The sequence below is a fragment of the Nomascus leucogenys genome, chromosome 4 (assembly GCF_006542625.1).
Source record: "Nomascus leucogenys isolate Asia chromosome 4, Asia_NLE_v1, whole genome shotgun sequence".
Lineage (NCBI taxonomy): Eukaryota > Metazoa > Chordata > Mammalia > Primates > Hylobatidae > Nomascus > Nomascus leucogenys.
In genome coordinates this window covers 141,476,761-141,487,805 of record NC_044384.1, presented here as the reverse complement: position 1 = coordinate 141,487,805, position 11,045 = coordinate 141,476,761, and the positions used below count along the sequence as shown (strand labels likewise).

Below are 11,045 nucleotides of genomic sequence, written 5' to 3'. Positions count from 1 at the left end.
ACGAGGTTTCACCATGTTGTCCAGGCTGGTCTTGAACTCCTGACCCCAGGTGCTCTGCCTGCCTTGGCCACCCAAAGCGCTGGGATTACAGGTGTGAGCCACCATGCTCAGCCCCTGAACTGGTCAGCTCTTGAATCAAAGAGCAGAACCCTCTTATTTTCCTCTTCTGGGTTTTCAAATGGTGACGAGAGCCCCTAATGCCATGGCAACGGGAGCTGTGGAAAACCAAACCTAGAGATGTGGGATGGAAGGGACTCCTTTGCAGTTGGCAGCCTCTGAGGGACAAGAGGGTCATCTCCCTGAAGGCCTTTTTCTCCATTTGGACATTGCCCACTGCAGCTAAGATTTTAAGGAGCAAAAAACATGGGCTCTGGTGTCACGCAGTGCTCAGTGTAAATGCCAGCTTTGATCCTTCCTGGCTTTGTGGTCTCTGAGCCGATGTTGCAGGATTGTTGTGTAGATTATGCCAGAGGGCGGATACTTGGAAGTGCTTGGCACATATTAGATGCTCAACAAATAGAAATCATTGTGGCCTGTTTTTGTGTTTTTTTTTTTTCTGAGACAATGTCTAGCTTTGTTGCCCAGGCTGCATTTCAGTGGCACAAACATAAGTCACTATACCCTCAACCTCCCAGGCTCAAGTGATCCTCCCACCTACAGGTGTGTGCACCACACCTGGCTAATTTTTTTTGTGTGTGTGTGAAGACGGGGTCTCGCTATATGGCCCAGGCTGGTCTCAAACTCCTGGGTTCAACTGATCCTCCTGCCACACCCTCCCAAGATGCTGGGATTACAGGCGTGAGCTGCTGTCCCTGGCCTTTTTTCTTTTTCTTCCCATCACATGGGTAATGCGCAGATGTCGTAACAAGGTTTGAGTGAGGCACATCTCACACGATAGCCTGAAAACCCAGTCATCATGCTTATGAACCACAAAAGGATCTGGCCTGTTTTAAGGACTGTTTTTTTTTTTTTTTTTTTAATCTTTTGCTCTAAGTTCACTCTGGCAGCCTCTGATGATGAGGTTCGAGGTAGGAGTGAAAATAAGCATCCATATGTCAGGCTTACTTCGAGCTAGAAAGATCCAGGGAAAACCTGCCGGAAATTTTCCTTGTTTGTGCGGCTGTTCTCTGCTCAAGATATGTTGATAATGGAGGGAAGAGAAAATCTGTAGATGGAGAACTGGGAATCAGAATACCTGGATTCCTACAGCCCTGACTCCCAGAGAGATCCTGGGCCGGTCGTTTCCTCTGGCTGCCTTTGGACTCTGCTCTGTCCTGTGGGTTTAAAAAGTTGAAAGCTCTTTAGAAAAAGCACATATTAGAGTTTGGACGAGATGATCCTCCTCTGCAAAATATCTTTCTACTTAGCTCCCTGATGACTGCAATTCTATGCCAGCGCCTCCTCCCCTGGAGTCTGGAGTCAAATAAGGGTTTTGTCTGCTTGGACAAATGCAATCACTGATGAATCACTGAGTACATCATGGCTCTGGGAAGGCTGAAAGAGGAAAGACCAGCATTGGGGTGAGAGGAGAAGAGAACACAGACAGCAGAGGCTGCCAGGCCTCAATACAGCTTCCACCTTCCAGCATTTGCCAAGGGCCAGGCCATTGGCCACCGACTCACAAAATGTCTGTGCACTGGTAGGGAGAGAGGAACTCAGGAGCTCACTGTGTACCCTTGGGAAGCCCACTCTGTCTCATGGGGTCCTGTAAAATAAGAGCACTAGGCTGTTTCCACTCTGAAACTGACTATGTGCCTGCATGGGAGGGTGCTGCCCAAGGTGTCGGTGCACCAGCGGGTTGCAGCCAGGAGCTCCGCAGTGGAGACTTCCAGAGCCTGCTCAGAGGGAAGGACACAGCTCAGGGCCGAGGCGAGGTTCTGTTCGCCTCTCTCGCAAGCCGTTGATGATAGAAAGGAGGAATACAGGAAGTGGGTGGTGGCATACGGAGGGAACCCCTCTTACTCTCAGCTGTAGTATTATTTTCTTTTTTCTTTTTCTTTTTCTTTTTTTTTTTTTTTTGAGACAGAGTCTCTCTCTGTCACCCGGGCTGCAATGCAGTGGTGCGATCTCGGCTCACTGCCACCTCCACCTTCCAGGTTCAGGTAATTCTCCTGCCTCAGCCTCCTGAGTAGCACACCACCACACCTGGCTAATGTTTTGTATTTTTAGTAGAGACAGGGTTTCACCACGTTGTCCAGGCTGGTCTTGAACTCCTGACCTCAAGTGATCCACCTGCTTCGGCCTCCCAAAGTGCTGGGATTACAGGCATGAGCCACCGCACCCGGTCTATTTTATTTTTTCCACAAATATTTATTGCCCACCTATGGCATTATCAGGTAATCGTTCACATCAGTGTACAAAACACAGAAATTCGTGTCTTTATAAAACGTGGGCTCTAGTGCACAGAGACAGACAATGAAAATAAATGTCAAAATCATGTGTTAATAGTGTCCTACGTGATAAGGACTATAGGAAATGCCGAATCGGGGTCGTGATTGCAGGGTTTTAATTGGAGGGGCTAGGGGCAGGGTGTAATTAAGATAGATGACTTTTGAACAAGAATAGGAAAGACCTTGGCTGGCCAAGGGAAGAACGGAGACCTTATTTAGAATGTAACTACACATTAATATTCACAAAATGCCCTTTAATGATGCTATTCATTAGTGCCACTTGTTTGTTAATAATTAATAAACGAACTATTTATCTGCTCATTTTTTCCCCTTTAATAAAGGCTTACAGGGAAAAAAGATGGAGAGCCGAGGAGACACAAAATGTGCACATAATGTCCCTTTTCCTATAGATGTTCCTGTTTCCCCCCTTATTCCTTCCACGGCCACCTGGGATTTTTCCAGGCGGGCTCTGCCTCCTGTCCCCGCCCCCTCCCGCCTCTGCTCCAGTTCTCCCGCGAGCCTGTCAGCTTCAGTCCGCTGCGGGCAGGCGGAGTGGAATCGCCCGGCAGAGGGGGACGGGAGAGGGAGAATGAACCCTGCAGCTCTGCATCCGGCCGCGCCCACCCCAGCTCGCCTCGCCTCGCCTCAGCTCCCTCCACAAAGCGGCACTCGCCTGCAGCTCTGGTTTCCAAAAGTGGTCGGGGCTCTGGCGAAAACGCTGCACGTGGAGGCAGCAGGCGGGAGGCTCAGGTCCCCTTCCCGATGAACCGGACAACCTTCGGGACAGTCACTCAACTGCAAGCCTTTGCAGTCATCAAATTGGGAATACGGGTAATAATAACATTAACTGTGATACCGGATCAGGGTTCTTGTGAAACTTGAATAAGAAAAATGTTCGAGCCGGAGGGGTGGCTCAAACCTGTAATCCCAGTACTTTGGAAGGCGGAGGCGGGAGGATTACTTGAGGCCAGGAGTTCCAGGCCAGCCTGGGCAACCTAGCAAGACCCTATTTCTACAACAACAACAACAATAACAATAATAATACTAACAAAACAAATTAGCTGGGTGTAGTTGTGTTCACATGTGGTCCCAGCTACTTGGGAGGCTGAGGCAGGAGTTGAGCCCAGCAGTTCTAGGCTGCAGTGAGTTATGATCGCACCACTGCAGTCCAGCCTGGGTGACAGAGGGAGACCCTGTCTCAAAAAGAAAAGAAAGCAGCAATAACAAAGTAAAAAAAAGGAAAAAAAAGTATTTGGAAGTGTTTTGCAAAGTGCCGTAATAAAACTCGAGATATGATTCTGGATGCAGGGTAGGAAGTCATGTGCTCCATTCGAAGGGGCTAGGCAGGAACAGATGCTCTTGTGGCCTCAAGGAGTTTGTGTTTCCACAGCGGGGAGGATAGGTATGCCTTCACCATAGCAATGCAGACTGTGGTCCAAACCTCCATGGAGCTCTATCCTGGCCTGAGGATTATAATAATCCCTTCTCTGCATTGGGTTTGAGTAATGTAACTGTAAATGAAGCCGGGTACAGTGGCTGATGCTTGTAATCCCAGTACTTTGGGAGGCTGAGGCAGGTGGATCGTTTGAGCCTAGGAGTTCCAGATGAGACTGGAAAACAGAGCAAGACCCTGCCTCTACAAAAAATTTAAAAATTAGCCGGGCCTGGTGTGCACTCCTATAGTTCCAGCTACTTGGGAGGCTGAGGCTGGAGGATCACTTGAGCACAGGAGTTGGAAGCTGCAGTGAGCCATGATTGCACCACTGCACTCCAGTCTGGATGACAGAGCAAGACCCTGTCAAAAAAAAAACAAAAGATAAAGAAAAAACCAACAAACAAAAAAACGACCCAACAAAATGGAAAGTTTGTAAACGACTGGACTGAAAAAATACAGTTCAAGGACATATGTACATTTGGGGTGGGGCTTCTGTTTCACATATGGAATTTGGTGATCTGACAGGCCAGGCAGCACCTAGGATGGTGAGCTTGGAGGGATGAGTTAGAAGGGCTGGGGGTGTGGCCAGGATGCTGGGGGTGTGATTAGGATGCTGGGGGTCTGGTTAGGATGATGGAGGTGTGATTAGGATGCTGGGGGTGTGGCCAGGATGCTGGGGGTCTGGTTAGGATGATGGAGGTGTGGTTAGGATGCTGGGGGTCTGGTTAGGATGCTGGGGGTGTGATTAGGATGATGGAAGGGTGGTTAGGATGCTGGGGGTGTGATTAGGATGCTGGGGGTGTGATTAGGATGCTGAGGGTGTGGTTAGGATGCTGGGGGTGTGGTTAGGATGCTAGGGGTGTGACTAGGATGCTGGGGGTGTGATTAGGATGCTGGGGGTGTGATTAGGATGATGGAGGTGTGATTAGGATGCTGGGGGTGTGGTTAGGATGCTGGGGGTGTGGTTAGGATGCTGGGGTTGTGATTAGGATGCTGGGGGTGTGATAGGATGCTGGGGGTGTGATTAGGATGCTGGGGGTGTGGTTATGATGCTAGGGGTGTGATGAGGATGCTGGGGGTGAGGTTATGATGCTGGGGGTGTGATTAGGATGCTGGGGGTGTGGTTATTATGCTGGGGGTGTGATTAGGATGATGGAAGTGTGATTAGGATGCTGGGGGTGTGGTTATTATGTTGGGGGTGAGGTTATCATGCTGGGGGTGTGATTAGGATGATAGAGGTGTGGTTAGGATGTGGGGTGTGGTTAGGATGTGGGGTGTGGTCAGGATGATGGGGGTCTGGTTAGGATGCTGGGGGTCTGGTTAGGATGATGGAGGTGTGATTAGGATGATGAAGGTGCGGTTAGGATGCTCTGTGAGGAGTGCTCCTCCCACCTGAAGGACCATATTCTCACCAGTGATCCTTACAGATATTGCCGTTCCTTCAAAGCCGTCGGTAAATAAGGTGAATTTTTACATTTTCTTGAGACAGAACAGTTTCTTTTGAGCATGTGCTCTGTAACCATTTTCCATTGCTTCATTGTATTTTTAATTGATTTCTTGGGGCCCTCGTTACCTTGTAGATAATAGCCCTTTATTGGCTCGCTGCAGTGGTTTTTGCAGTTTGTGGTTTAACTTTGTTTATAATTTTTTTTACAACTTTATTGGGCTATAATTGGTGAACAATAAACCACACATATTTAAAGTGTTTGATTTTATGAGTTTTGGAATATGTGTACACCATTGAAATCATCATCACAATCAGAATAATATATATTTTCATCTCCCCCCAAAAGAGTCTTTGAGTACCTTGGAAGTCCATCCTTTTCTCTACTGATATCTCCAGGCAACAACTGAGCTCCTTTCTGCCATCATAAATTAGTTGACATTTTTTAGAGTTGTATGTACACAGAATTATACAGTCTATACTCTTTTTTATCTGACTTCTTCCACTTATCATGATTTTGGATTTCATCCATGGTATTGCACATATCAAAAGTGTATTCTTGTTGCTGAGCAGAATTCCATCGTATGGATATGCCATGATTTATCCATGCATCCACTGATAAACATTTGGGCTGTTTCCAGCTTGTGACTATTAAAACCCGAGCTGCTGTGAAAATTTTTGTACAAGTCTTTGGATGTCAAGTAGGAATTGGACAGCCAAAGATAAAAGCATAATTTAAGAGAGGGGGACTACATGACCACAGAGAGGTAAAGCCCAGGATACCAACAGGGAACAGTGCTGTAGTGGTGGTCCGGGTAGCTGGGGTTTAGGATATTCATTTGGAGAGCAAGGGAAGAAGAAACAGCAGGTTGGAGTCAGATCTCAAAGGACTTTGGAGTTTATGCTTAAGACTTTGTTTCATCCAATGTGCATGGGAGCCATGGAAATTTTCTTTATTAAGGTGGGAAAGAAAAATAACATTTCAACCCTGTTCGGATTAACATTCCTTCTATCCATATTTACTGAATAGTTAAGCTTGATGACCAGTTTGCTTTTACTGTTTGTACTGGGTAACATTTACTTATGCTTCAAGTGAGGAGCCAGCCCATGGCAGAGTTCCTTTCTTGGAGAAAGGAAGCTCCTCTCTGGCTCACATCTTTCCCCATTTGTATAATATCATAAACATGTATTACTGTGAACTCTCCTCCTTCCCAGCTATCATTTGGGTACCGGAAAGTATGTATTCCAACAGGGTGTGTAAAATGTAAAAATGGAGTTCTGGTAAATAAATTCTAGCTTCTCACTAACTTCCATTGAAAATGGAAGAAGTATGAAAATCAGAATGTATTATTGCAGAAAAATATCACCTTGTGATATGGTTTGGCTGTTTCCCCACCCAAATCTTATCTTGAATTGTAATCCAACATGCAATCCCCACGTATTCTGGGAGGAATCTGGTGGGAGGTGATGGATCATGGGGGCAGTTTCTCATATGCTGTTCTCATGATAGTGAGTGAGTTCTCACAAGATCTGATGATTTTATAAGGGGCAGTGTGCTCACTCTCTCCTCCTGTCACCTTATGGAGAAAGTGCCTGCTTCCCCTTCCGTTATGCTTGTAAGTTTCCTGAGGCCTCCTCAGCCATGTGGAACTGTGAGCAAGTGAATTCAACCCCTTTTGTTTATAAATTACCTAGTCTCAATGTATTAGTCCATTTTCATACTGCTGATAAAGACATACCCAAGACTGGGCAGATTACAAAAGAAAGAGGTTAAGTAAACTTACAATTCCACATGGCTGAGGAGGCCTCACAATTTTGGCAGAAGGCAAGGAGGAGCAAGTCATATCTTACATGGATGGCTGCAGGCAAAGAGAGAGAGAGAGAGAGAGAGCGAGCTTATGCAGGGGAACTCCTGTTTATAAAACCATCAGATCTCATGAGGCTTATTCACTATCATGAGAACAGTATAAGAAAGACCCACTCCCATGATTCAATTACTTCCCACTAAGTCCCTCCCACAACACGTGGGAATTCAAGATGAGATTTGGGTGGGGACCCAGACAAACGATATCACTCAGGGAAGTTTTTTTTTGTTTTTTTTGTTTTTTTTGTTTTTTTTTGTGATGGCATCTCACTCTGCTGCCTGGGCTGGAGTGCAGTGGCATGATCTCAGCTCACTGCAACCTCTGCCTCCCAGATCCAAGCGATTCTCCTGCCTCAACCTCCCAAGTAGCTGGGATTACAGGCACCCACCACTACTCCCTGCTAATTTTTTGTATTTTTAGTGGAAACGGAGTTTCAACATGTTGACCAGGCAGGAAGTTCTTTATAGCAGTGTGAAAACAGACTAATACGCCTTGTAAAATACATCGTGTGATATTTGGAAGGGACTAGGATAGGGAGAGGTTCCTGGGACCTGAATAAAGAGTTATGTAGTCAGCCTCTCTCCACGGAGGGGCACCAGCAGCTACAGAAAACAGAAAAATCACATTCTCATTTTTGCCATTGGCTAAACCCAACTAGAAGCCAGAGATCATGGGGTCTCTCCTTGTTGTGGTTTATACAAGGAGAAAGTAGGTTGCAGAAGGTGAGAACATACCTGGGAGGTGTGTGAACACCAAGACCCATGTCACATCTACACCTGCCCCCACCCTAAACCATGCTCCATCTTTCACCCTGCTTTGTGCTTCTGGGTAACCCTGGCCTCTGGCTTCTGCTTAGGTCTGGCCCACAGGAGGCACCACCAGGAGGAGTGTGGCAGGGTGTTTATTCCTCTGGCTTATCCTCGCTGTATTGCTGCACCCCATGCCCAAGAACCAAAGGTCACAGCTCCTATTAAGGAGCCCCTCCCCACACAGCTACTTTCTCCAGGTTCTGGACACCAAGACCATCCCTTATGCCTTTGGATCCTGGGGTGGTAAGGCGCCCTCCATGTTGCTAGCCCCGGGGTACTGCACCATCCCCTGTTAGTTTCTTCTACTCTTGCCGCCACCTCTGTGAATAATCTCTTGCTATCTCCCCTCTTTTACCTGGCTTGCACTGTCATCCATTTCTTGCCAGGATCCTGACTGTTCATGTTGTGCAGAGACTAGATACTTCCTTGCAAGGTAGAAGAGACCAGAACATATTTTAGAGCATGGTTTCTTATTATGGTTTCTTCTCCCTGCCTACCAGCTGATAGGAACATAAGTTGCATTGTGGCTGTGTTTACTAAAGATCATAGCATACGAAAAGTGGGTCAGTGGTTTCATACCTGTTCTAATTTATCTTTTGGCAGATGGCTCCATCTCTAATTCCCGGTCCACTTTTCTTAATTAGGCTGCCGAAATGTTATTTGCTGTGGAAGTTTTGTTCTTTTCAGAGTCCATCAGCCTTCTCTCTGGCCCTGCCCCTGCCCCGTCCAAGGGTCTCTGCCTTGTTCTTGCCTGGACTAGGAGTTTTCTTAGGCTCCCGGTAGAGTTGCACAAGATATAAACTTTTCTTGTGATCCTTGGTTTTTCATCAATTGATAGAAGAATTAGGAAAGGGCAGATGTTGCGTTAATATTAGGAAGCTTACATGTAGTCCTTATAAGGTCTGGCACCTAATTACACACAAAATACTAACTCTAATAATAAAAATGTTAAAGACATTTGAACATAAAAATGAGCATAAACCAGGAGTAAGTTTAGTCAACAGATATTTATTGAATGCATACTATACCAGGCACCAGGCATTCTTCTAGGTACCAAGGAATGCATTGGGCCAATCTCAGCCTAATGGCATTAGTATTAGGCTGGTACTAATAGGTATAATTAGGTATTATGGGCTTCTTAATGCATTAGTGTATCTGCTAGCTAATTAAGTAGTTAATTGAATTAGTAATTGTTTAGCACATACATTGGAGATTTATTGGGTTTGGTGAGGTCACCACTGAGGAATGTTGGTCTATTGATGGAGATTATTTAGAACCTGTCACAGCTGCACTTACCATATAGCATGTTATCAGGCAATGTGTATCCTGTACTGCAGTTAAGAGGACAGGCTTTGCAATAAGAGAAGCCCATCTTCAAAGCCTGGCTGTGCTACTCAGTATCTGTGTGATTGTGGGTAAGTAAAGTAACCATACTATGCCTTAGTTCTTTTGCTTGTCAAATGGGAATGCCTAGACTGTCTACCTCAAGGTAGATGCTCCTACATGGTAACTGTTTACATGCACAGCCTTAGGATGCTTTCTGTCTCCCCTTGAATTACAGTAATTTTTTGTAGACTTTGCACCTCCTCCTTCAGACTGCATGTACCTGTAGGGCAGCTCTGTATCTCTCATGGTGCCTAACATAGGTGCTTGATTGGTGATTATTGATTGATTGGTGATTATAGTTGCTAACACTGACCAATTGCCTACTGCATGTCAGGTGGCACTGTTCTGACCCTTGATGTAGGAACAACTTTATGAAGTAGGAACTCCTATTTACCTACTTTTACACTTGAGAGAATGGAGATAGAGAGACTGCTAAGTAAACTGATTAAGATTGGCCTGGTGCGGTGGCTCACTCCTGTCATCTTAACCTTTGCGAGGCCAAGGCAGGTGGATCACCTGAGGTTGGGAGCTCAAGACCAGCCTGGCCAACATAGCAAAACCCCATCTCTACTAAAAATACAAAAATTAGCTGGGTCTGGTGGTGCATGCCTATAATCCTAGCTCCTCAGGAGACTGAGACATGAGAATCGCTTGAACCTGAGAGGCGTAGGTTGCAGTGAGCCGAGATTGTGCCTCTGCACTTCAGCATGGGTGACAGAGCAAGACCCTGTCTCAAAAAAAAAAAAATGACTAAGATTATTGAGATAGAATCAGAGTCAGGATTTGAACCCAGGCATCTGAGCTCTAGAGGCTACATGTTCACTACTGCACTGTGCTGTCTCCTGGGGATGTGTTTAATGAGGCCCTGCAATTACAGCAATAAGTCAGGACATTGGTGGGGATACAGGTGGCTACACACGTTCTCACATTTTCTAAGCTGGGGAGGGATGCAGCTTCTTTACGTTACTAAGGTATTGCATTCATTTGGTTCCAGGGTGTGTTCAGTGCCTGGTACATGCTTTTTTGAATTTGCTACCGACCCATTAGAGTGGATTTGCTTGTTCTTTATCCTTCAGTCATGCAGACCTCTCTAGGCAGCCTCACTTCATCTCCCTTATACTTATGCAAAATTCAGGGCTAAAATTATGCTATAGAATAGGGTGAGCCAAGCTAACTGAATATGTGCCCATGATCTTCTAAGGTCCTATCAACTCCATCTCCAGCCTAGGAGGATCACTGACTCAAGAAGCAGTGCTCTAGGACCGTAAGGGAAAGAATGCTGGCCTGGAGCTCAGATATTTAGCCTCAGTTCCAGCTCTGCCTTTTACCAGCCAAGGGCCATACTCAAGGAATTTAACCTCTTTGAGTTTCACTTTCTGTTTGCAAACTGGAAAGACCTTTCCCAGCTTGACATTTGCAATTCGTCTAATTTCTGTCTTACCTACCTGACTGTATTTCATAAATATTTATTTGAGGACTGCTGATATGGTTTGGCTGTGTCCCTACCCAAATCTCATCATGAATTATAGCTCCCATAATCCCCACATGTTGTGGGAGGGACCCAGTGGGAGATAATTGAATCATGGGGGCAGTTTCCCCCATATTGTTCTCATGGTAGTGAATAAGTCTCACGAGATCTGATGGCTTTATAAGGGGAAACCTCTTTTGCTTGGTTGTCATTCTCTCTTGCCTGCTGCCATGTAAGATGTGCCTTTT

At 46.0% G+C, this 11,045-nt stretch overlaps 1 non-coding gene across 1 annotated transcript; it reads right to left on the bottom strand.

Annotated features, from left to right (window-relative positions):
* Positions 1–835: 835 nt before the first annotated feature.
* LOC115834979 lies at positions 836–939 on the bottom strand. The gene has a single exon (XR_004029959.1). It is a non-coding gene; the product is annotated as a small nucleolar RNA U13 (small nucleolar RNA).
* Positions 940–11,045: the final 10,106 nt, after the last annotated feature.